General features: G+C 43.7%; 1 protein-coding gene and 1 long non-coding RNA gene across 4 annotated transcripts in view; both read left to right on the top strand.

Moving 5' to 3' along the window:
* BACH2 (BTB domain and CNC homolog 2) overlaps positions 1–25,352 on the top strand; it is a 190,106-nt gene that overhangs the window by 57,295 nt on the left and 107,459 nt on the right. The gene's annotated exons all lie outside the window — the stretch shown is intronic.
* Positions 4,227–7,374, top strand: LOC133272783 (uncharacterized). Its single transcript, XR_009744570.1, has 3 exons — positions 4,227–6,033; positions 6,160–6,242; positions 6,690–7,374. It is a non-coding gene; the product is annotated as an uncharacterized LOC133272783 (long non-coding RNA).

Genomic DNA, 25,352 nt, shown 5'->3' on the forward strand with positions numbered 1-25,352 from the left:
TATAAATCAATGTTTCTGCATTACATACCAAAGCTTTTCTGTGCTGTCTTATTCCAACAGTGAAATCAAAGTTCACTTACCTCCCTGCCAAGGTTGGGATTACAGAAACCTTACACGCATCTCACCCTCCTCTCTCGCTGCAGTCACTCCAGTCCAATAAATAAATACTTGGCCGAGTTTTACTGCCCTTTACCCAGTTAACTAAAAACAAATGCCTTCTATTTTGTTAAAGGCAAGTCATGCCTACTTCTGTTGCTCTAGCCAGCAGAGTTTCTTAACCAGCTTGGCTTCTGAGGGACTGATTCCTTTTTAGTGACTCTGAAGCAGTTACTAAAGCTTTCTGTGATCAACGTGTGAAAAGAAAATAACATAGTCATGGGCTCTAAGGAGAGGAAATAGCTGGTCATACCTTTACCAAGACTACAGGTGACCCACCTTTGCTCTCCTTTGCTTAGGAAAACCAGGGTGAAAGATGTGATGGAGGGCAAAGGGACAGGGGGTGAAAGAGTTTGAAAAGTAAAGAGCTCTTAATATTACAAGCTCCTATATTAAGGTTATCTAGTTGGTTTGGGTTTTTTTCCTTTATGGATAGTTAATTCAAAATGCTTCAGCACTGTGTCTGAGCTTGGTTTGGCTCCTCAAGAGGAGAAAATGCAGGGCTGCTCATTCGTGTTGTTTCAGAGCAGGCGTAAAGCTGATCCTGCCACATGCTCAGCCACTCGTAAGGCTTGGTGGTTACCTCTCATAGCACATACAGGTCAAAGTGTTGATGGAGAAGGGCTGCTAGTGTGTGACTGCAGCACTGGTGGGCCGCATCGTGTTTGCCCAACTTTCCTGGGTGGTCGCCTGGCTTGTACGCAGCACATGGGAATAGATCATCTGGAATGTGAAACCATGCCTCCTGCATTTCTCCCTCAAGTATTTTATAGTTTTGACTGGCATGCGCAAAGGAAATGAAGAATAATAGAAAAAAAAAACACCCTTATATAACCCTTCAGCTGTGCTTCCTTTCCATACCAGGGTTTTGCATTTAGAGTAAAAAGACCAGTCTCTGTTACTGTGCAAGTATTTTTTTACAGTTTAGTGATGAGGTTTTTGGTAAACAAGTGAGGGCATATTTCCCCTCACACTATTAAACTCATCTCCAGTTTAGATAGCAGATGCTTTTGTGTGTCTTCACTCAGAAACTGCATTGATGTGGGTTTAGTGATTGGGTACTCCAATTCTTAAAAATTTAAAATATCCCTTTGTCCTAGGTAGATTTATTTGATCCCCGGTTTAACAGAAATAGGTTGCGAAGGGATCTTGAGTTTTTTGTTGTTCTTTTTGGTAATGATGTTGTAAACCACTAAGTATCCAGGCTTTTGTAAACCCCGTATGTGAGTGCAATGAGAGCGTACGGTGAGGAAAGAAGAATGTATGAACAGCTTCTCTCTTTCCTTGTTATTTAGACATGGCTCCCACTTACTCACTAGCTCTGTGATCTTAGCATCTGTGTAAGAGAGAAGCAGCATGTCTTTTCAGTTCCTTCACGGAGAGAAAAGACAGGGAAGTCCTTGCCAGCAGGACTCCTTTCTCCCTGGGATTCAGCTACACAGCCTGGAAGAGGCAGCCTGCACATGTAAGGAGTTGTCTTTTCAGAGCATGTTCAGGATCCAGCTTTGGTCCACCTTGTGAATCAGCCATTTAAGGATCCTTTGTGCCGCCAGAGCAGTTACCTCCCCCCCGAGAGCAAGAGTGAGAGCAAGAAAAGCTACAAACATTTGGAAGGGGCATTGGAACAGTAATAGTACACACGTTAATGCTGGTAAAGCAGTGCAAAAGCATAGGGGGTGAATGGGCATGAGACAGTCAAAAAGACATGCTTGCTTTTCCCCCAGCTGTATCCTTGGAGGTAGCCTCATCCTTCAGGAACATGGTCCTGGTTTTGTGAGGGCTGCCAAATGGCTCAAGTCATTCTGTGAGCTTTGTGAATCTGGGGATCAGCAATTCAGTGTTTGCAAGGTGCCTTGTAGTCCTCTGCTGGGAACATGTAAAAAGTATACATGCAAAAAGTACCCCTGCCTTTGCAGTAGCTTTCAAATTAAATACCTCCTGTTTCATTAACATGACTGCTCCCTAGCCTGCTTTGTCAGCAGCTCACTGAAATGCTTCCCAGTGGCTTACAGTTCTTGGTTTCATCTGGCAAGAGCAACCTGTAATCCAGGGGTGTACAGGTAAGGGAGCCTTTCAGAGGCTTGTGGAAAAGAAATGATGCATTCAACTTGATACTTAGAGAAGGTGAATATTCTGCCTGTTTTCCACTGTGTCATACTATTCAGTTTTGAAAATTGTGGCTTGCATTTATCCTCTCAATAGAACAAGGCACTCCTCTTGGGCTCCTGGAGGAGATCCAGAAGTGTACACTTAATTGCTTTGTGAATGATGTGAAGTCTTGGAATGCAATCTAGCCATTGCTCATTAACTAGCTGAACCTATTAAACCTGGACAGCAAGCAGGACTGAGTCGGCCGCCCTTGATTGCAGGCAGCTAATGGAGCTGTGGGAGCAAGCTGTGACTGCAGAGCAGAATTGGCAGTAGACTCCCATCAACCTTCTCTGTTTTGAACTCTCCCTGCACTCCATTTAGACTTCTGGCTTGGAGACAGATGATTTCAGAGCAACAAGGCGGGGGGGGGGGGAAGTGGAGGGTAGGAAGCATTGTCTTCCCAGCTATGTTAGCTTTGATCTGAAGTTAAAAGCCAAACAGAATTCAAATGGCATTGGTAATTCGACATTTAAACCTGCAGAAACAGGGAGATTTGTCATTTGGCTTTGATTATCGATTGGGTCTCACACAGATGGTTCTGCTATACAATGCTAAAACAAAAGAAAATGGCCAAATAATGTGACTCGGCAGCTCCTCTGTTTTTTACCTCTGAGGGAATCAGCTGCTTTTACAAAGCATACATATAGGTGGCTTGGCACTCATGAAACATATTCTGTCTCGCAAATGAGAATTGTAGCACTTTCTGGCATCTTAATGTCACACTAGCAGCACAGAAGAAAACAAAATTCACTGAATCTTAACTGACTAATTGAAGGTTTGCTGGGGTCTTTTTGGTAGCTTGAAGAAAAATGAAGAAAATTGGGATTTGCCCAGGAAACTTGAAGCATTTAACCTTTCAAACACATAAGGGCCTAACTGGAGATGCATGCAGCCCTGACTATGTAGCATTTACCTCCGGAGCTCTCCTGGCGCTGCGCCGGAGCATTGTTTCAGAGCAGTTTGTGTTGCTTCCTAAATCATCAGCATCTCATCCTTCAGCACTCACATGCCTCCCATCCAGTTGCACTTTGTGCCCAACCTTATTTACCTTGTGGGTTTTGCCAGGATCACAGCTTGGTGGTGTGGCTTCGAGCCCAGCCAGACCATCTGTCAAGGAGAAGGGGAGGAGAAGTAGTGGTTTTGACATGTTGCCTTGGAAGAAGGGCATGTCCAAATGTGCTCTGAAATCTTTGTTCTACTTGCTTGTTTGATACTTTTGAGCCACTGTATATTATGGATTCCCCCCCTCCCCCTGTTGTTTTGCCTTAATTTCCCTGTTGTGGAGAGATCATTTCATTCCTAGTCTGGATTCGTACATTTTTGTTTGTGCTGCTGGCAGATCCTATCAACACCCACTTTTCTGTGATACTTAAACTTTAGCAGATAAAATAAAAATCTTTGGTGTCATAGAACACTGACTTGCTTGTAAAATAGTTCCATATACCGGAGCTGCTATTTAAAAATATTGTAGGAGTCTAGTAATACATTAGCATTTTATGCATTTCACTCTGAGCAGTCCCAAAGTACTTTAAACTGTAGTGTGCACATGCAGCCCTGCTGAGATGAAGTCTCCTGGACAGAGGCTGTAAATCAGCCCTGCATTTGCTGAGAGTGCAGGGAGCAATGGATGTGAGCAGCTTGAAACAAAACAGCCAGAATAAACTGCCTTCAGGAGGAAAATGCTATGAAAGCCATCAGTCTTGATGTGTGACAGCCAGGGTTTCAGCTCGGGATGCTGCTGGAGTTGCCCACCATGGGATTGCTAAGATGTGTGTACCCATACTGGGACTGCTTAGCCTCCCTGCACCTTGCCACAGCTGCGGGTACAGCCCCAGACCAGCACTCGAAGCTGGGTAGTTGGAAGGGTGACTGTTGAACAAGTGTATGCATGGGCTCTGTGTTAATAACTTGTTGCCTTTCTTCACAGCATTAAAAGCAAAGAGCCCCTTAGTTTGTCAGCAGCTACGAATGGAGTAACCTGCTTTGGCTGTAGGTTAAAGTGGGCTGAGTCGAATTGTGGTGGCCATGCACCCAGAGCAGCGTACAGATGGGCAGCTGCTGCAGGTCCTGTGGTGGCTGGTGATTTCTTACGCGCTCCCAAAGCGTCTGTGTCCCTGACATGTGCGAAGTGTGTATGTCTGCATTATCCTAGGTATCCTTCAGCCCATTTTATATTTGGGTTCCTTTAAAATCAGCGTGTGAGATGCTGTCAGATTAGCTATTTTATACTTATGTTGGGGGAGGGATGTAAAGCTTTACTGTGAGGGTAACAAAACCATTTTCAGATGATTGAGACGCCACTTACATCGTTCTGGGAAATTCGGCCTTGCAGAGGCTAGTAAAAACTAAAATTCAAGCTTGTGTGGTGTTTAGCAGAACTAATACCACGTAGCATTTTCTGGTTATCATTTCAAAACCTCGGTGACATTTTATCTGAATGTCCCCATACAGGCGCCATTATTGACGGGTCAGAATCTCAGGAGCAGCCGGGGGCAAACGGCAACCTCACTGGTGTATGAGGGCTCCATCTTCCAAAAGGAATTGCATCACAGCCAGCTGTGATGTCAGAGCTCAGGGTTCAGTGGGTTGGCAGCAGCTTCCAAGTCTGGTGTTTCAAACCAAGCAGCACAGCAGCCTGTGTTCCTTTTTTGTTCTTTAAAGAAAATGATTAGTCCTTTCAGCTTTAAAATATCTCTAAAAGAGAGAAAAGAAAAAAAAGGGGGGGGGGAGAACTATTTTATTTTCGTTTGCCATGACTGTTAGGCAGAAAGAGCCTTCTGATGCTTTGAGTTGGGAAGTAATTAGTCTTGGGAATGTGAGATGGGTTATAATCTTAATGTCATTTTACCATTACTAAAATAAGCTAATTTTGTCCTTTGCTAATCCATGCAAATCCCATTGATTTAATAACATTGTATGGATGAAAATAAGAAATATGGCTGGCCTATATTTTGGGATCTCCTTGCCTAGTGTAAAAGCTTACAGAGCACATTGTTTGATGAAGCAGCCATCCCCCTCATATGCTGGAGCACTGCTACTAAGTGCTGGCACAAGCCAGAGCATCGCCTGTAGCTGTTGCTGTTTCAGAGCTAGCAGGTGAAGCACAAACCCTCTCATTTCCCTAGAGTATGTGTATGTGCAATTTGTCGGTACGTTTACAACAAAATAGGCTAAGAGCAGAAAACATGTCTAGTGATGGTGAAACCTGCTTTATATGAAATGAGAGGCTTCAAAAGCTTACGCAGATCTTGAAAAACAAAAAATGCTGGACCAAACATTGCTATTTCAGTCAAATTTAGAACCTTCACCTACTTAAACAGAAACACATTTAGGTCAATGCTTTGTGCTTTGCAAAACCGTCTCACTAATCTCCTTCAGAGCATTTCTGACTGTGATTTAGGTGGCGGGGGGGGAGGGAAGTGCTTCCAGGCTGAGACTTGTAGCTAAGTTGTCATATGGAGTTAATCTGTTGAAAGGCTGAAGTAGATAGGAGCTGAATCCTGAAACCTGCTATTTACTGGCGAGTATACTTGCATGTGGGTAGTTATTATTTGGAAGCATTCAGCCAAGAGATCCAGAAACTTTTGGTTTTTAAACTGTTTGCCTAAACCGTGAAAGCAAATTCTAGTTGCCTGGGTTGATCTTGCTTTGTTTGTGTGTTTCAGCAAGATTCAGAGAGGTTGTGTCAGATGAGCTCTTCTATACGCAGTTTCTTGCATTCGTCAAGTAAGTGGAGCAGAAATACGGCTTCCTCCTTTCTCTGCTCCCTTTTCCATTTAATGAAATGGGAAATGTTGAAACTACTGGAAACCTTGATGTGACATTTCTTGATGCAGTGATGCTGTCTCTTAGGTTTGCGTCCTGTAAGCAAGCTACAAACATCAAAAGCTCCTGTGTCACTGGTGGTCTTCAGTGCTGGTGGTTTTATGAAGTTGGTAAGGAATAAATAAACAGGGTAATATATCAGACTGATATATTTTAAAACATGCGATAAAGAGTACCTCCTTGGCAGGTGATATTAGTGTTAAAGCTCTCCGTTACTATAAAGGAGTTTGAGTCTGCAGTCGGAAGACTTTGGATAATGGGAGATAGGATAGGGATTTAGAATCTCTAACCAGCATCCTGTGAGGAAAGGCTCTAACAAGACTGTAGCTGGTGCAGTTGTGATTGCAGTGTGAATGTGGATGCCACGTAGGTGAGACTGAGCCTCCTAGGAATGAATGTTGGTGCTCTGTTTTCCATGGAACCCCCATGTGCTCACCCGTGTCAGTATGTATGGCTGCCACTCACCTGCTAATGAAGACTGACACAAAAATACTCTGCAAGGAAGTCTTCCCTTGGCATTCATTCCCCAAGTATTTCTTCTTGTGTCTGCTCAACAGGTGCTAAAATGGAGTTGCAGAACTGAGGGAGTTAAACTAAGGAGGAGGTGGCCCTGTGTCCTTTCCAGGCTTCCCAAGCATCTCAGTTGCTTGCTTTTGCGGGCAGGGATTGGGCCCCATTCCTGTTTGGGTTGATGCTTCAGTTCTTGCCTTTACATGTCTGCTTTATCCGCAAGCAGTAAAATCAAAAGCTGACAACAGACCTGATCTTGATGGAGCACTGCAGCGGTAGCCTGGCTTATCTGGAAGTACAGATAGTATTAAAATGTGCTCTGTCAAAGAGGGCCAATTGTCAAGAGGTGGAAGTGAAACTGCAGCACAGTCATGCACAGCTTTGCTGTCTAGCCATTATAAGGCCAAGAAAGTTAGGTATCACAAAATTAAAATTCATAATCAAAACAAAAGTACTGTAATTGCCTGGGGCAACAGAAGCTAACTGTTCTCTTGCAAATTTGAAATAGTCATTTAAGTCTTCCTTCAACTTCCTCTTTTTATTGTTGTAGACCTAATAGCCACAGATTGTTGTGACACCTTGCATTCACTCAGAACCTACTCTTCCCTAGGCAAAAAGTACATTGGAAGTGCTCTCCTTGAGACTTGGTGGGGAGTTAGCACAGATAGGTACCGGCTGTGTCCTGTATCCACTTGCTGATTGCTCTTTCTTGGCAGAGGGTAACTCGGCAGTGTGATGGTCTGTGTTTCAGAAAGTCCAGGAGTGTTGCTATAAAGGCATTTTAAAGTCTGGATTTGAACAAGTGGATTCAAGAGTCTTCCAGTGTCAGAAACACAGGGCACTTTGTATGTGCTTTGTACTTTGGAAAAAAAGCTGTGTTTTCTAAGAAGAAATTATGTATCCGATAACTGCAAGTGGCAAAATTACTTAACTTTCCTCAGAAATTTACACTGAACAGTACTTTAACCACCAAATTTTAATTAAACCCATCTTACAGACACCTGTTATAGTGTACACAGCTTTTACACATGTGTAAGCTGAGGGACAAAGAAGTTGCTGAGGGTTATACGAGAAGGTTTTTAACACAACCCAGGTCCTTCTTGTTTGCTTTAGCCTTTACATGGTTGGTTGTATGTTACAGTGTGTTAGCAAGAAGGGATGACATGTGGGTGGTTTGTCTTTTTTAAGGCAAGCTTGGTTAAACTTGCTTGGTCTATATTTATACTACTTGAGAGCTGGTTATCTGTGAGTATCATCGCCATCTCTGGGTTTTACAATCTTCTGAATGTTCTTCCGTGTTAGTGTCTTCTGTCATTCTGCAAGTTTAAAAGGCTGACACTGATTTTCAGGTACCTCAGATAACAGCATTTTTGTCTCATTTTTTAACCAGAAGATTCTCTTTTAACCCTGAACTCAGTTTTCTGCTTCTCCCTTCTCCCCTGTCTCCCACTCCATTCGCTAACTTGGCTGATGCCAAGGATGACACCCAACAGTGCAGATAGTGCACTGACCTAATTCATTGATCATCCTCCAGATTTACATAGAGAGCAGTTCATAATGTGCTGGTGTGGTCTACATCTCTTGTTTGGTTGATAGGTACCCCCTGCAATTTTGCTTTTAGTAAGTGAGCTAGCAAGTCCTGGGTACTCATCCTCTAGGTTAAATTTCCTTCCTCTCTGGAGCCTGTATCCCTGAAGGACTGGGCTTTCTGCAATGATGAGCTACTGTTACTTTCAACACTGCTGGCCTTTTGTGGCTCTCTCTTGAATCCTGACTTTTGAATGTTAATATTTTAGGTCTGTAGCTTGGCCATCCACATACGAAGCCTGCTCTTCCCTTACAGTTTACCCACTGTCAGGTTCCAACTGACTTTGTCACATGGGGCGTGAATGTAGATAAACGTCTCTCACGTGAGGTAGTATAAATTGTTGGCAAAAGGGACCTTCCTTTTCATTCTCCATCTGCTGAACCAAATAGCACCATAAGTGTAGAAGAATATGAGCTAGATCAGTAGCCAAAAAAAAAAATTTTCCGATTTTTTTCTCCCAGCTTTGGTAGGTGTTAAGTTTCTGTGTTACACTGTATTTAGGGAGTCCTAATGTGAACCTGTAGAAGATTTGTGTAGTGATAACTACTAGCATACTAATGCTGGGGACGAGGGAGGAAGGCAATGCAAAATGTCATTCTGAAGACGGTAGGAACAATTCACAGCAGCTCTGGAGACAGAACACAGCTGCTTCTGAGATACAAGATGTGGTTTCTTTTTTAAGCCAGGTATTGAAATGGCTGCTGTTCCTGTAAAATGTGAGTACTCTGCAATCTTTTCATCTTGCAACATCCTTATCGAGTAGAACGTAGATGACAGGAAAACTGCTCTGTTCCCTTAGCAGTTGGCGGTGCATGGGTGCCGTCTAGCCCAATGACCAGAGCAAGGTGAACTCATTGAGACAAGGTTATAGATTCATATGACCCAAACCAAACTGGCCAAATGACATGGTTGAGATGAAAAGCAGTAATACTGTGTTTGGGGTTCAGCTACAGGCAAAAATCTGTCCTTGGAAAAGAGGTGAATTAGAGGAGGATGGTGAGGTAGCTGTTCCAGCAAAACACGTGCCAGGTGGGTGAAATAGTGATGCAACCTGCTTTGCTGAAAATCATGAGCCAGGCAAACCTCTGAGAAGTTCTTCAGGGATAAATTTGGGAAAAAAAACAATCACCAAGCATTGAAAGTAGGTTTCTGGAACACTGGAGGAAAGGCTGCCACAACAGAGGAGATGCAGGTGAAACAGAGAAACAAATACATTAAGTAAAATCCTTTGAGTAAGCAAAATGTCTGTGACCAGGAATTGATGAAGAGCAATCTAAGAATGAAAACAAAGCTATAATATATTCACAAAGCAAGATGATTACAACACAGAGGGAGTAGCATTAATTATGACTTCCAAGGCAGAAAAATAGCTCATAGACTGGGGAACAAATTAGCAGTCGATTGCTCTGAACTAGATTTCAAACATATTACATGAAATGACAATTACACAGTGTTACCAACAGACAACCACTATGGTGAGATATGAGCTATCAGGAAATTGGACCAAATTCCTCAGCCTGATACCTGCTTACTAACAGGGAGACTTCCTTCTCGGGGTTAGGGACTGTGGCAGAATGGAGGAATCAATAGCCAAGTGTCATCTTCTGTCTCCAAAGCAGTAGCGTAGGGCCTGGCAGAGCTCTGGTGGTGCATGGGCATGGTGTAAAGGTGTCTCCAGAGCAGCTGGTGGAATTGTTGTGGTCTGGGTGTATTGGAGGTAAACACAGTTAACATCTTCAGCAGATCTCCATGTGCAGTAGATGTGTAATATTTTTTGAAACAGGATGAAGAAAGAAAACTGTAGGAGAGCTAGTAAAAGAGGTGCTTCTTTTGTGTTTACTACCAAATGAACAAGGTGTAATTTGCTGAAAAATGTAACTGCTTTTCAGCTTAACAAGCCCAAATAATGGGCTTTCCAAGGGTGCAAATATCAAAGCCAACATTGGACATTTAGATGCATCCAGCAAAAGCAGCAGGAAAGTCTGTGTTAGAACAAGAGTAGAGGGGCCCAAGAGAAATATAGCAGATAGCTGATCTAGTTCCCAAAAAAAGGTGTCCCCTCCACTGTTGTCTGCATCTGCCACCACCAGTGTGCCTGTCCAAGATGAACCTGTGAAAACTACTTAGTGAGAGGAAAAGAAGGACGATGACAGGAGGAGCACCATTGACCACAACTCTTTGGGTGCGGCCGTCCAGTCAGTTTTTTATCCACTGAGTGGTCCACCTATCAAATTGATGTCTCTCCAATTTAGAGACAAGGATGTCCTGTGGGACAGTGTCGAACGCTTTACTCAAGTCCAGGTAGATGACATCAACTGCTCTACCCCTGTCCATCAGTTCTGTAGGCCAGTCACAGAAGGCCACCAAATTGGTCAGGCAGGATTTCCCCTTCGTGAAGCCATGCTGGCTGTCACCAAGCACCTTGTTGATTTTCATGTGCCTTAGCATGCCATCCAGGAGAATTTGCTCCAAGATTTTGCCAGGCCCAGAGGTGAGACTGACTGGTCTATAATTCCCCGGGTCATCCATTTTCCCCTTCTTGAAAATGGGGGTTATATTTCCCTTTTTCCAATTGTTGGGAACATCAAAAGGACATGGAACTGTTGGAACAAGTTCAGAGGAGGGCCACGAGGATGATCAGGGGGCTGGAGCACCTCCTGTATGTAGACAGGCTGAGAAAGTTGGGGCTGTTCAGCCTGGAGAAGAGAAGGCTGCATGGAGACCTCATAGCAGCCTTCCAGTATCTGAAGGGGGCCTATAGGGATGCTGGGGAGGGACTCTTCATTAGGGACTGTAGTGACAGGAAAGGGGTAACGGGTTCAAACTTAGGGGAAGTTTAGTTTGGATATAAGGAAGAAATTCTTTACTGTAAGGGTGGTGAGGCACTGGAATGGGTTGCCCAGGGAGGTTGTGGATGCTCCATCCCTGGCGGTCTTCAGGGCCAGGTTGGATGAAGCCTGGGGTGATATGGTTTAGTGTGAGGTGTCCCTGCCCATGGCAGGGGGGTTGGAACCAGAAGATCTTAAGGTCTTTTCCAACCCTAACTATTCTATGATTCTATGACTTTGCCAAAGTACAGATGCTGTCTCATAGCACAAAGGCAGATGTGGAAAGCTCACTAAAACCAAAATTTGGAGAAGCTTCAGGTAGGGACCTTGCCGAAAAATGATTGAGTGAATAGTTGCGAAGTTCTTCAAGAAATATGGGAATAGGAAAAATGTAATAATCTGACTGATGGATAAATTGCATTCCAGTTAAAGTATCCTAGAAAGGTGATATAAGTGGTTGCAACAGTTGAAGAGCAATTGTTTCTTTCAGTGGTACAGTCATGAAAAATGAAGAAAATAAATAAATAAAACCAACCCAAACTCCAGAACAAAACACAGATTCTAATTCTTTGTCTTTCAGCTTCAGCTCAGCCATTTCAATGTAGGAGATAAAGGAATGACCAGATTTTTTGATAGCTTCTCCTGTTCCATGGCTTGAGGCAGATTCCCTGCCAGTCTCATGCAGTTGTTTCTTTGGGGTTCTTTGGGAGGGTAAGGGTATTTTTATTGTCTTTTTCAGACCATTATTCTACTATTTTCAAATACATAGTTAGGATAATTGTAAAGTGTTGACAAGCTTGAACTACTGAAGTAAATGGAGAGCTGAGTGGAAAACCAAGTGGAGGTTCATACGTTGGTGCAAAACCAGTGTGCCTTCTGTCCTCTCTTTATGACTGCTGTTGATTTGATGTTGACATGACCACACCACCATAAGAAAAAGTACAGCTATTGAAGTGTTACATCAGTTAGATTGAGCATCCTGAGCATGGGATGCTGAAGTGAGAATTCAGAAAACATGTAAGTAACGACTGCCTAGCATTGCAGCACTAATAATAACTTAGGAGAACAAATCTCTGGAGACCTTCAGCAAATCCCAAGTGAAGCATTATATAAAAAGGCAAAGGAATACAAGGAATGAGTCAATTTACATGTCTTGGCAGAAACACACCAACCAGTGGGGAAGTCCAAAAGGAAATGTCACCAACTGGCAAGGCAACAGCTGCGTTTACCAACTTCAACAAAATTAGTCATTGAAAATACAAATGTAAAGACCAAACTAGGAGTCTTCCACTCAGATGTTATTTCCATTTTAACCTGTGGATGTGAGTGTAGGAAACTCACCAAAAGCACAGATGCCTCATGCCTCCAGAAGTAAATACCTGGGGAAAATACTAGGTAACAGACGGAGTGAATTTGTCACAAATACAAAGATCTCTCACTTTGTCGCCAGTTGTCCCCCAGGTTCTCCAGGGTAAGTGATGGAAACACTTGGGTCATGTGCTGAAAGCGAAGCCAGCAAGCCTGTCCGAGCAGATGGGCTTTTGAGCAGCTGGAGGAACACACAAGTGGTCAGAGCAGATCCTACTTGGAGTGTGAACACTTACTGGCACTCAGTGATACAGAAAAACTCTAGAGAGCAGCTTAAGATCGGCACAGACGGCGGAGTTGCATTGGCTTCCAAGCAACATCTGTGGGTGCAAAAAGGCTTTGAGGGAAGAAGTTACATTTGGTTCACTTGAGGGGGGTGCTTTGCAAATTTAGACTATTTAAGGTTAGGTTACTGGAACCAGAGCTTCCCAGTGACTGCTTTTCTGGCCCAGCTGCAGAGTACTGTATTGCACACACGAGCCAAGAGATCGTCATCTCTGGTCTAACTTGCTTTTTCTGTCTGACCTCAAGCAAACAGTGTGAACCCACCAGTTCTCTAGAGCTCTCAGACCACAAGGCTATGGGATTTTAATTAGGAGCAGTGGACACTACTTTGTCTTTTTTCCCATCTGTCCATAGGGGCTAGTAGGTGAAGCAAGTTGCTGTAGAAATAGGATAAATGCACGTGTTTCACGCAGTGCACTGGAAGTAAGGAGTTTGCTTGTAGCTATATTTAAAAGTGACCTAAAATGATGTAACTGTAGCTACAGATAGTCTTAAAGGTGAACACTTGCCCCTACCTTCCTCATTTATGGGTGCTTGCATGTTTGACTTAATAGAGTTTTGCATTTTTTTTCATGTGGTGGTTTAGATTATGGCAGACACTACATAAAAAAAATGTTTAGGTTACAGAGTTTTCGACCACTTTGTATAACATGGGGACAAAAATAACATCCCATGCTCTTTTTATCCTTTATTCATTTCTGCAAATAGCACTTCAGTTGTGTGTTGTAACTCTGGTTCCTTTATGCAAACCCTGCTTTCATAGAAAAGTTGTCAGACCCTGTTCATTCTCCCAGCCATAGTCACTGCAGCTTTGCACCTTCATGTGCATCAGGGTTGAAGTAGTTTGCATGCTTCTTGCTAGGCTGGTTGTGCTACCTCACCTCTGCTGTTCCTCTTTTGACATCTACACTTCGGTACAAACAGCCATCATTTTTATTTCTAGTAGCAGTGTCATCAGTCTGTTGGGTGAGATGCTGATCTGTCAGAGAGTTAGAAATTTAAGGCAGAAATGGCTTATTTGATCATCTGCTCACACTCTCCCTGCCAACCTCCTATTATTTCTCATCTGGCCTAGCTTTAAAAGGTTGAGGCAAGAACATCCCAGATCTGTGCCCAGGGAGGTGATTCCAGCACCCAACTCCAAGCTTTCTGCCATGGAGTTCTTCCCAGTGAAAATCTCAACACCTGCCTTCCAGATTTAGCCTTGTTGTTTTACATGCGCATGGCTCATGGCATTTATTACTGTTTACCATGGCCTTCCCAGCTAGCCAGGTTTAGCCCTTTTGTTTCTTCCTTTGTTAGTCTTTCTCAATAGCCTTGTTAGGGTAGCTGCGGCTCCTGGTAATGTCTGTGGCTGAACATCGCTTCCGAGAGTTTGCTTTCTGCCTGCCCTCTTCTGTGCCGTGGAGCCCCCCTGGAGCAGCGTGAGCTGTGACAGTAGGTGCACTGACATGCTTCATGTGACACAGTCCTTTGTGTCTAGAGCCCCTGGATGACAAAGTATAGTCATCTATTTGCCAGCCGAGAGCTAAGTCATGCATTTTCCCTTGAAGAACTGATAAGCATCACAGGCAGCTAAGTAAAGGCACAGCATTTTCCTGTGTTGGTGGTGGTGTGAGTTGCACTGCCCTCGGGACGCTCAGAAGCCAGGATCTGAGCATGGGAGCATGATCAAGGAGCCCCTTTCCAACTACAGTGAAAGGCAGTCTATCTGAAATAATTCTGCTCCCTTTTGAAAACAGTCTGCTAAATGGGGCTGCTGACAGTGAGGGCAGCCGCTGCATGTGCTATCCACGCCAAGGAGCTCATCTGGATTGCATTTCAGAGGGAGTTTTGGACGAGAAGAGCCTAAATGAACACAGGACCTGCTGTATTTATAGTTTGGACATCAGCAGACATCAGAATACAGGTTGGCACTGAACCCCATAGGTAGGTTGGAATGCAGCAGAGGCCAGTTGTGAGAACTGGCGGCTTGCTGGGGGGTAGGTCTGGATGCCTGAGGGCTTCCCTGGCCAGTGCTCCACAAAGCCACAGGAGCATCTGGTGAGACTGCTCAGTGGTTTCTGCAGGGAGCTTTGCTTGCAGGATCTCAGCTGGAAACCCTGTTAAACTGGTAGCCAGCCTTCTTGACACTGCTGCTCTTTCCCCATGACCCAGCGTGGATGTTAGCAGCATTGCCTCCCTAGCTAGGCTGGATCAAGTCATTTGGGCCCTTCACATAAGTGGTTGCAGATACAAAGTCGTAATACAAATTGGTCGTGGCAGCTGGGGTGGAATTCAGGAGTTAGCCTTTGGGGTATTTTGTCAGATTTTTGAAGCATGAACTGTTGGTAAACCAGAGCTAATAGGGCAGATTCATAATCTGCAGTGAGAAGCGGTATAAAGCAGCTGCAATCCCACTGCCAGTGCCTGGCATTAGATTTCTTATGCCCCTTTCTCTGCAGACTTGTTCTTGCTGTGGTCATCCTACCCAGGTGCACTGAGGACCCCGGTTCAGCTGGAGATGGCAAAGTTGCTGAAATGCTCTACAGATGAACCTTAGCCCAGAAGAGCAGACCAGGCTCTCCTGCTGCCAGCCCCCATAGAGCAGGGATTTGTGCCAGTGCAGATGGCCACAGCAGAGCTCTGAGTCCCTGATGTAGGCAGCAAAGGGGTTTGTTTGCCTCCTCAAAGATGGGTACCTGAAACGGTGTGACAGGTGCTCTGGAAGGGACTGTCATTTTGCATCAATGGTAAAAGAATTCTGGAGAGATGACTCTCAGCTGCAAGTTTCTACCTCGTGTCTGAATTAGATGAGATTAATTCTGTTGTAGAATGTTGAAGTGATGGGGTTATAGAAAAAGCTAGGTAAGTAGTAGCCAGATAATTAGATAATATTTATACATAAGGTGTGCTCTGTATGTGAGTATAGCAATCAGCTGAAGTAGAGCCGTGGGTGTCAAAGGCACATTAGTACTGAGATGCTTGTCTCTTTAAGTTGTGGTGCTTGATAATATCGTTTATTAACTGACAGCAGATAGTTAGTAGTCTTGCACATTTTAACAGAGAAAAATGTTTTACAAATAAATGTGGATGTTTCCTAAACATATATTAATTTCTGCAGTCACATAGAATCATAGGACGGGACCTTCAAAGGTCATCTAGTCCAACCCCCCCCTGCGGTGAGCAGGGACATCACAGGAAGCTTTCCCTTTTCATCAAGAACAGCTGGATCCTCAGTTTGGCCTAACGTCCAGACTTTATTAATTTTAAGAAAGCTTTTATGAACATTACACCAAGGGTTTTATCTTCATCGTTATCTTCATCTTCTCTGAAGTCTTATGAAAATGTTGTTTGTAGACAAAAATACTACATGTATTATACTTCAGAGCCCCACCTTGATATACATGGGCTTGGCTTATTTCTTGTATTCATCTTGATCAGGACAGCTGAAAGAGCTTTAAAGATTTTTTGCTTCATATGAAGCGGTATCTCTGTTATGGTTAAGACTGCAAGGACTTCTCAGTTTCAGCTGGCTTCCACGTCCTTTAATCTCTTCCAGCTCTGCGTGTCTTTTTGGATTGTCTCAAACTGATTAGACGACAAACTAAAAGTTTAGTTGGCAATTACAAGAAGTACTGAAAAGTGATGTACTCTCTGACTGCCTTGCTTCCAGGAGGCGGTGGGTGGGAAGGAATAAAAGCATACCTTAATTACACAGTCTAGCTGTTTATTTTCACAGCTGTAGCACTGCTAAAATGTGCAGCAGACATCCTAATTCCACCAAGCGTGGTCCCTTGGTGTTGCACCTGCCAGTCCCACAATCTTGGTACCAGTTGGGGATATGTGTGTGGCAGAACAATGCGGGAAGACTGCAAGAGCTTTATCCCATTAGAAAGAAATTACAGTGTAGTGTAGCATGAAAATGATGTGTCAGTGAATACAGAACACAGGATTACCTTCTGTCTCTTCCCTTTATCATAGATAACAGAAGCAGTATGGGAAAGAGATTTATATTGCACTCATTTGAAGCTGACCAAGCAATTTAGATGAGATGAAATTGGGATTTTATTTCTGGAGAGAAGAATGTGTTCCTGCTAAAATGCCATTAATTGCTTATATTATTTAAGGCATAAATTATATCCAGCAATTTGTTAGTCTCCTTTTTTTTCTAGTGGAAATAATTCACCGTGGAAAGATTATTCTGTCAAAAAATGATGATGAACCTACTAACAAATTCAGCTGAAAGAAGCTGAACTTTCAGTCCAGCTTCTATTCTCTCTCCCTCCTCTCCCCCCACATCTCCCAAGTAGTGTGTGTGTGAATTTCTATAAAAACACTAGTGGTTTTGCTAAATATGAAAACCCTAACAAAAGTCATGGCAAATACCATTGCAGCACTAGAATTAGAGTCATCCTCTTACACACTGGGAAGCTGCTGTCATGCTGTAGTAGCAGTGGCACCACACACACATTGCAAGCAGAGTTTTTTTGTGCTGGGTGAACGTAGAGCTTAGGAGAGGTCCTGGGCTCTCCTGAAAGCAGAGGCACTTGCCAGGATGGACCAGTCACTTACAACTCCAGTGCTAAACTCTGTTCCTGCTTCCCTGCACTTGTGTCAAGTATACCATGTGAAGTTTCCTCTGCAAGCACTGTCGTCTTCCAGGCTTCCCTCCTTTGGCTTTTTTTTTTCCTCCTCCAAGTCCCTTTGCTCCTCATGGCATATTTTTGTTTTCCTTTAGCTGGTTACCACGTCACCCTGCCACCAGCAGGCTGGTGACCTGTTTCCATCACCCAAAGCCGTGCTCTTTCTGCCATGTCTTTAAGCCTGTGATTTGCCATGCTAGTATTAACCCGGTGATTGCCCATGGCTAATTTATTTGTCATAACTGCAAATCACGTTGAGCCCAAAGGAGAGGCAGCTCCATGCAGATTGCAGTTGTCCTGTACAAGCACTGCTTGCAGGAACAGTCGCTTCTGCATCTTGCCCAAAGCACAAGAATTGGAGGTTTTGCTTTGCCATGGGCTTTTGTACTGTTAGTATGCTTGGGTGACCTCTAGAGACCTTGCAGACGTTGCTTGCTTGGGTCATGACACCAATGATTTCTTTAACATCCATGGAGGGGCAAGGAAGAATGCATCTAGAAGTGTGCACAATATATGCAGGGACCTGTCCTTGTTGTGGCTGGATCTCAAGTCTGTGGGCTGCAGCAGAGGTGTCCTCCCTGTAGCAGAAAGTCCCCCAGGTGCAAGGCCTTCTGTACCTGAGGTTTAACTCGGCTCTTTGCCACACCATGTTAGGTTTTTCTGGTTAAAAGCAGGGCTCAGTCACAACCTTACAAGGAAGCATCCCAATCTAGTATGCCCTATTTATATAGTTTTTTTTTCTAGGGAGGTCTAAATTGTACTCCGTGTGGTTGCTGCCCTCATCCTTCTACTGCTGCAAGCTGATGGTGGTAACTTAGATCAGTTCTGGCACTGATGGACTCCAAGGTTTTTTTTCTGGAGCAAGGTGGTAATTATGTTTTATTTTAAAAAATAATAGTTGTTCAACAGAACAAGAGTTTTGAGGCCATTTCTTGTACTTATATATATATATAAAGATCCATTATTGCTGTTTTTCTCGTGAGAGAGAGCATTGCAATCTGTCTTTGTTAGTGTTTAAAGCTGCAGCAAGACCCCTGAATTGCCAGGGACTCTATCATTTGTGTCACCATCGATAGGGAAGAAGAATAGGTTTTAGAAAAACTGTTTTTGTTACAGATGTGTAGACATGAATTTATAGCTTCAGTCATGCTTCCAAGAGAGCATCTGTGAAAGTGAGATAGTTAGAAAGCACGATGAAAAGATCTGGCAGGAGGAGTAAAACGTAGGGGGGAGATTGCAGTAGGGAGTAGCACCTGAAAACATCCAGTGGGAGAAGAGAAGGTGTGGGAGCTGTACAGCCGCTAAACCTCATCTGTCCCTGACCAGCTGCTGGCTTCTTGCCTGCTTTTTTTTCCCTTTGGTTTCAGCATTGCCGGGTGTATTTATTCCTACCCTTATTTACAACAGACGGTTTTTTATGAGGCTCGGAAGTGAGTGAGCACTTTTTCCAGCTCTCTGCTCTCCATGCCTGCTGGAACATCTGTACACACACACTTTTCCTGTCTAAAGATAGTTTGAGCTAGTGTGCCCAAAATACAGCTTCAGGCTTCGTTTTGTTGTTGTCTTAGTAAGCATAAAAATATGTTCTAATATTATGTCACTCCAGTTATGTGTTTCAGCAGCTGCAGCCTATCTGTGTCCAGTTTGCTGGGAATGGCCTTGCTTCCTGGGATTTGTTTTTCCATAGCCCAAGCCCTGGGTCACTTAGGTTGACCAAGCCTGTGCCTTGCACTCTTTGTGTGAGGATGAGCGTTCTTGCCCAGTAGGATAATTGCAGAAGGATTTTCTGCAGGAATGACGTGACCTCTTGTGACTGACCTCACACTCTGCCAGCAATGCCATTTGAACAGCATCCCTTCCCACCCCCACCGCTTCCCCTGCACGTTCCTGACACTGCAGGCCTTGCCATGGTTGTGCAAACACATTCCCTTCCCTTTTTCTGCAGTGCCATTTCCATGTCAGATATGCCTGCTTTTGCTTCCCAAATTTCCTGGCTTGACCTCTCCCTCCTCCTCCATCCGACACAGGTGCAGTAATGCACTAATCCTGTCTGTGGATATGTATGTTCCTGCAGTGTGCATTGATAACATGGAATTTACTTATTGTGGACCTTTCCTTATTTTTACTTATATTTTGTTATATTTAGTTTAATGTATCTTAGGCTGCGCTGTGTGGTCACGAGGGTTAATCCTACCCTTCCATTGTGTATTTCCAGATACGAAACAGGGACAGGAGCTTTGTGCAGCCTGGGGACCCAGGGAAAAGAAGTTCTGCTAAGTGTCAGGTTGGACTTCAGCTGCAGATCTGGGTTGGCTGTTGTTTGGAAAGCTGAAACACTTTCAGATGTTTCAGAGAAGGCTGGTGGCAGAGGTAAAGAGGACCACGGAAGTAACCTGGATCAGCAAATGTTGGACATATTTGTGTGGAGATGTTCATTTTTGCTGGAAAATGAAGAAATACACTAGGCGCTTTTGTACATAAAGCAAAAAAGTGATTTGGTCATGCATGGTTGTAAAAGCTGTGAGTTTGGAAATGTTAAGTGGCAAAGTGAATGAGTTATGCGGGTCATCCCAAGTGAGTGCCCATAAAACGGGGCTTTGCAGCTCATTATCAGTTATTCTCTGTCTGAGGCTCGATTTATGGAAAAAGAATTTTTGAAACTTTGGAAATTCTGATTTTTATTGGTGATATTCTTCATCTGTTCGTGGAGCGGCAAAGGCAGGCTCTCCTCACTGCAGGAACCCAGGCAGAGGCATCAGAGCTTCCCTAGCAGAGCAGGCGGGTGTCCCCTTGCTGCTGATGGCCAGTCAGAGCCAGCAGAAGGATGCAAGTAACCGTACAGCTGGCATCCTGGTTACGACTTTTAATGGCTGCCAAAATTGGTTTAAAATAGCTTTTACTCAGAGAGCAGTATTGCAGATTTGTATTTGAGCTATTTGGACTTCATAAGGGTTGGAAACTGAGATGCCAAACAGTGCAGCTTGCTGAGTTTTTTTGATGCAGGCTTTCACATCGTGATGGTTTTGTCACGTAAATTTCTATTTCAAGCTCTGGGCTGCAAGGCATTTGCTTTAAAGCATGCCGTTGTTCCAGGCCTGAATATTTGCCCTTCTTTGGCATTTGGGTTATCCTCATTTATGTTTCAGTGATGCCTAGAGGCTGAGTAGGTCGGAGCCCTGCTGTGCTACGTGCTGGGGGAATGCATGGTGATAGCCCCTGGCCTGGGAGCCAGCAGCTTGATGTACTGGTTTCAGATGGCCACTGCCACCAGCTGCTCGGGAGTGTCAGCTGCCGGGCCAGAGCTTACTAGGGATAGCTAAAGCAGGGATAATTCAGGTGAGGCAGCCAAATGTGCAGTGTAAATGCAGTTTACAGTCAGGACTTCAGTACTGCCTTCTTCTCTTGAGTCAGCAGATACAGATGCAGAGCTCATTGTGTCAGTAACCATATATCGCAAAGCTTTATAAGCCCTGGCCTACTATTTGGTCTCTGCCAACACCAGTTCCGTAGGACCAGTGTGAAAACAAACTGTTAGAAACAGAAATACCAATTAGAGGAACATTATTTTCTCCTTCTCAGTGGGGAATCCCTCTGCCTTGTCCTTTCCCATGCTCTGTGCGCCACATCCTTGGGTGAAGAACAGGGAGTGGTGTCCATGGATTCAAGGGAGAGGCTGAGCTGTAACAGTGAAGTGCTGGGAAATTCTTCTGTGTTTGTATAGTATGTCTGAGACGTGCAGGTTGGAAAAGAATCATAGAATTGTTTAGGTTGGAAAGGACCTTTAAGATCACCGGGTTCAACTGTTGACTTAGCACTGCCAAGTCCACCACTAAGTTGGAAAGAAAATACAAGAAAACAACTGAAAAATCTCAGATATATTTCAAAGCCCACTGGGTGCTTTTTGTGCATGTCTAGGTGCGTGCAAGATTGTTTCTGTGGCGTGTAGTCCCAATCACCAGTGTAATTCAGCTGTCTTTGCCACTTAGGACTGGTCTGCAGTCCTTGGGAACTAAGGCAGGTAAAGCCCTCCCGCACCTTCCCTCACCAGGAAGCATGTGTGCCATGCACTGCACCAGTGTGGGTACAAGCTGAAAAAAAAACTTCATTATGTTTGACAGTGCCTTTTTAGCTGAAGTACTGCCACAACTGGTATGACAGCAGTGAATCCCAAAATTGGTTGATTGCTGAGAGAGACTTTAAACTATGAAGAGAGACATGAGGGATAGATAAAAAGAATTAAATGCTTAATTAATGGGTTTATACTTCCTATTTCTTGGATCATGACTATTTTTCCTCTCTCCTGTTTTGTTTGCTTTAAGGTGCTGTATGTTCCACTCGAAGCTCTATAGAAATTTGGTAAAGAAACCCACATGACAGGGTTAAGAGGGTTCTGAATTAGGTGACCTGCTGGTAAAATATTGGACCTTTCTAATTGGAAAATGTTGTGTGCTACCAACATAAAAAGGTTATTTGGCCAATTTATCCTAATGACAGCGCATATATACTTGTGCGATTACTCTTGATACTAATGGACCAAAATGAACCTGTTGTCTTAACTTTGATTTCTCGTGGCAAAAGTTCTTTTCTGTTTTCATGGATTCCTGATAACATTTTTCATTAGAATTCTAGTTACAAACATCAACATTTTCTTTGGTGTCTCCTTCTGTTAGTTCCTTGCTTCCCACATGCTGTTTTTAAGTGGTCTTTGTGAGCTGCTTAAAGGAGTAAAATCCTTCATGGTAATGGAGATGCTAACATGCATGACAGTTCTTATCCACCAAAAAATGGCAGCAATTGACTTCTAGTTTTTCATATAAACTGATTTTTCACTCAGAAAAGTTTTCACTTAGAGAAGGTAGCTATTAATTACCTATCTATCCATGTTTCAATATGCCACCATCTCGTTAAATAGCTCCCTTGTCTATTTCTTTCTGAAACTATAAAGCAGTCTTTTTTGCAGAACAAGCTCGATGACATCTTGACACTTCCCTAATGTTTTCAAATCCTGGTGGGTTTGAGTGAATTATTGGATTTATTTGAACTTCAGATTCAGGGCTTGTAAATATGCGCAGATGAAAGCTGAAAAGGTTGACAAAAATACACTTGCAGTTTAAAGTGCTAGGTTTGGCATAGTTATCTTTGGCAACATGAGCCTCATCAAGTCCAGGAACTCAAGTGATCATAAATCTGTTGTGATACCAACAGTTGTCTTGTATTACGGTAGTTCGTACTACCTCCACTATTGTTAGATTGGACCCTGGGGAAATGCAAAGGAAAGTCAAGTCTCCCCCACAGTGATTTGGTACTAAGCAAGCCAGACACTTGGAGAAGATCCTTACCTTCACTTTGCAGACAGAGGGTCAGATGAATGCATGGGACCAAGTTGCTGAAGAGGTCTGACGCAAGTGTGTGTTTGTGGGTTCTCATCTTGCAAATGTTAGTCCAGAGCCTTGTTGCTGAATGGCCCTGCTTTCACAGGTCGATATGCTGCTTTCCTCTTTCCGAACAGCAGTGCTGCTACCCACGAGTGACCTGGAGAGGTGAGTCTACCCAAGCAGTGAAGCTTGCAATTATGGCAGTGCTAAGGATGATTTCAAGAGCCGATTTGTGATATTTTGGTGTCCAGGGACTTGGAAGGTCTGTGAAACCTTGAACCATGGTTTTATTTTAATGGAAGGATATGTGTAGTGATGCTAGAGCTATGTGCATATAGCCATTTAAGCAAAGAGAGCAAGTAGGTGGCGCCTCTTTTGTTACTACTTCTGCCGCTTTCTGATTTTAATGCATTAGTTTTAGGTAGTGCTTCTACTATACCACCATTTTCTGATGAGCACAGATGTTTGTGAACTGGCCCTGTGCAGGGAACAATCGCATCAATAGGTGTTTAGTTGATAAGTTTCACCTACTCATCTTGTCTTCTATTAATAACCGTGTGTTATAATATGCTAAATATATGGTGCCGTTCATCTGTCTCTTTGGGGAGCTGATCCTGTTGTAGTAAGCATCTATTTCAGGAGCAGCCTAGACAAAGCACAACATGTTCAAGTGCTGGCCTCTGTTACTGTCTGTAGTGGGTTATATTGCTGGTATTAGTGTAATGTAGGAGTTCAGAAAGAAAAGATGTTATTTGCAACATCAACTCGTTAAAAATATTCTGTACAGATTTTTCCAAAAGAATAAGCAGACCAAGCATACTGGGCCCCGTGCCAGGGTATGTAATAGCCTTGCACAGCATCAGTTGAAGCTCCAAGCTGGATAAAAGGCAGCTTTTTATGGGTTTGTTGAGTATTCCTGTAAAAAAAATAAAAACCCGTTTGTGTACAGAAAGTAGCAAATTAATTCAGTTGTATCAGAAAGTAGGTCAGTGACTGACCTCCCAATAGCATGAGGCAGCAGTTTCAAGCAGAAGTGACAGCTCAGCAGCATGAACCCTCCATGTCTCCAGGAAACTTGTTTTGACAAATGTAAACACGTTATATCCTGTATTCCTTTTACTTATTTATTTTCTTGCTGCTGCATTCGAAACCACAGGCTGTCACTCTCCATCCCCTTTCTTCACCCTTTCTGGTCCCCAAAGGGAAATGCCTTGTAACATGGCTAATAATTTCTGCAAGGCTGCGTAATGAGTAAGGCGTTCCAGCAGGGTTGGGGTTTTTTTTGACAGCCGAAGTTGCGCACTGTAAACCAGACTTGACTAAAATCCAAACCAAAGTCTTTCAAATGGTGAGGGAAATCACTGGGAAGACAGGAACTGGATTAATTTAGGATCCTTGTGTCCTGGTCTTGCTTTGTGCTGAATGAAATTTTTGCATATTCCCACATGCCTCTTCAATGCTTTTATTGCCAATTTTGGTGTCCCTATTACTGAACAGACAGTGCTTTGAATACATCCTCACTGTGGCCCAGCAACTCCTGGAACTGGGTTGCTTTTGTAATTTTGGGGAAGTAACAAAGAGCTGATAAAGGGGGTGGTGGCTCCTTGAACACCCCATTAAAAATATTGCCTCAGAGGACATGGGGCACATGCTCAGAGTCATTTTTGCCATGCGATAGATAAAGCTTTAGAGCCCTTCAGCTCTGTGTTGCCATTTAAGTGAATTTTTAAGTTCATTTGTTTGGAACATCGCACTACAGTAAAAGTTGGATACTGGTTCCCTCTGTCCGAAGTAGAGATTTTTATTTGGGAAATGGGAATACATTTGTTAGAAACAAAATGCTTCTGTCCTTGAATAAAAGTTTGATCTGAGTAGACACAAGTCAAGCAAGGATTCAGATTTATTTAACAAAACTGGCTATGAGAAGTTGGGGAAGAAGAAAGTCCTATTTCAGTGAACTACATGCTTCTTTGCTAATGTTATATGTAATGCTGGCATTGATTGTTGTGCACCATGCAGTGGGTGTAATGCTAAGAAAGTAAGGAAAAATGTATTAGTGTATACAGTTGGAAAAAATGGTAAAGCAAAGGATGCCCACGTGTGTGAGCACTGGTGGGATGGGGAGTGCATGCAGTTCCCAGTCTGCCTCCTCAAGGGTCCTTGCACTTCTTGTTAGCGGAGTGACGGGGAGAACACAGATGCTGGCTTTCAAGTGATTAAACTCTTCACAGGGCCTCCAAGCTGCTTCTGCTTGAAAGGGCTGGAAGTGCAGGGTGTTCTCCAGGGAGGCATGGACAAAGATCTGATGTCTTTTCTCATGATTTCAAGCTTACAGAGGTATCACTTCCCGTCACTCCCTCCCCTGCACCAGGGAGGGAGAGTCAGGGATGGAATGACTTCTTTTAGGACCTGGGCTTTGCTGAGCAAAGCTTGGTGTGCAAGATCCCTTCAGTTCGAGGCAATTTGAGCATTTCAGCCCCATCTGAAGGTTTAAGAACCAGAACCATTTTTGAAGCATGCCCCCCACACACACCAAAAAGAAGTGGAAAGCTGCAAGGTTTCCCCCCACCTCCAAATGCTCACAGGAGGTCCTGCCAGACTGTCCAGATAAGCTACTTCCCTGTTTGCTGGTGGGTGGCAG

Source organism: Pezoporus flaviventris, unplaced genomic scaffold, assembly GCF_033815535.1.
Source record: "Pezoporus flaviventris isolate CSIRO_AGI_PZ_B2104156 unplaced genomic scaffold, CSIRO_AGI_Pfla_v1 ptg000031l, whole genome shotgun sequence".
Taxonomy (NCBI): domain Eukaryota; kingdom Metazoa; phylum Chordata; class Aves; order Psittaciformes; family Psittacidae; genus Pezoporus; species Pezoporus flaviventris.